This window comes from Ambystoma mexicanum, chromosome 9 (assembly GCF_040938575.1).
Source record: "Ambystoma mexicanum isolate Mex_15411 chromosome 9, UKY_AmexF1_1, whole genome shotgun sequence".
NCBI classification, from domain to species: domain Eukaryota; kingdom Metazoa; phylum Chordata; class Amphibia; order Caudata; family Ambystomatidae; genus Ambystoma; species Ambystoma mexicanum.
This window is the reverse complement of record NC_090931.1, coordinates 167754462-167755816: the sequence shown is the minus strand read 5'-3', so window position 1 is coordinate 167755816 and position 1355 is coordinate 167754462. Positions and strand designations below refer to the sequence as shown.

At 45.5% G+C, this 1355-nt stretch overlaps 1 non-coding gene across 1 annotated transcript; it reads left to right on the top strand.

Annotated features, from left to right (window-relative positions):
- The first annotated feature begins 819 nt into the window (after positions 1-819).
- On the top strand, positions 820-891 carry TRNAW-CCA (transfer RNA tryptophan (anticodon CCA)). Its single transcript has one exon. It is a non-coding gene; the product is annotated as a tRNA-Trp (tRNA).
- Positions 892-1355: the final 464 nt, after the last annotated feature.

Below are 1355 nucleotides of genomic sequence, written 5' to 3'. Positions count from 1 at the left end.
TTATATGCTTTCCTGTTGAATTAATATCTGCAAAGATGCCAAAAACAAGCTGCTCTTTACGGGGGAGGGGGGACAAACCTGCAGAACATAAAATAAAAGTCACATCAATGAACATTGCTAATCTTCAGGGAGTGAGTTGCTAGTTTATGCTGACGTAACCATACCAACAGAAATGAGGGCATGATTTGCATCCGGCAGCACACAATATTTTTCAGAGTTCAGAGTACAACTCCCATAATCCTACACATTACCTGTGCTGGGTAGTGATTTGGGAGATTTTGTCTAACCAATTAGAAAACAAACAGCTTTTCTGATACTTCAGAGACTCCCATGAAAAGACCCCTCGCCCCCATCCGTAACCTATGGCTGTGTCATGGACAGAATAAAGGATTCATTTTGGAAGAATATTGGCTCCTCTGTGTTCATTTATCAATTAGAAAGGCGATTGGAAATATGCACACGATTCGAAATGAACGTAAGAACAAATGCATCTTTTTCAAAGCAACTGAAAGGTGTGAGCCCCTGTTTCTGGGCATTTACATGAGTGTGGGATGGATAAAGACAAATTGACTATAACATGGGTTATTTTCCCAGATAAGCCGCATGTGAGAAACCTTCTGTGGAGCAGATGCCTTTGACAACTGCCTGCATTTGCTGCGTCCCCTGATGCTTTACTCTGCCTTTACCCTGTTCAAAAGGCAGGTTTTGCATGTATAAAATCAGAGGTACGTTGTCAGTGTTGGTGCATGAAGTGGCTCCTGCCTCACTGCACTGCCACAGCTGACCACAGATGAGATCCTCAAGAGGTCCCATACACAGGACCTCGTGGCGCAATGGTAGCGTGTCTGACTCCAGATCAGAAGGTTGCGTGTTCAAATCACGTCGGGGTGAAGTGGGTCTGGATTTTTTGAGCGATTAAAAGTAACCTTATTTTAAATCCTGTGTTCGTTTTGCCAAATACTGCACAGAGAAGACGCAGAGTTAATCCTTAACTGTTTGATAAACCTATGTGTTCACCCAGAGAAGGAAGATTGTCTGGCGGTTGATGCTTTTTGTTGTGCACTGGGGGCAATCCTGCTGCACACAGTGGCGGCGGAAAGGAGGGAGTTCACAGCGCCGCTAACAGCCCTGTTACATGCTGACGGAACTTGCTGTGATGTCAGGGCACATTGTGGCCTGCAGAGAAAACAGCCCCACCCCACTCATTCCAACAGGGGCATGTTCACCCGTATACCTTTAGGGCGAGCGCTGGGTGTACAGAAATGCACTGTACAAATAAGACGCTTTTAGCTGTTAAATGTATTTGGGAAGCAGAGGAAACTGCTGCTATTAATACTGGGGACTACGCCCGCCGC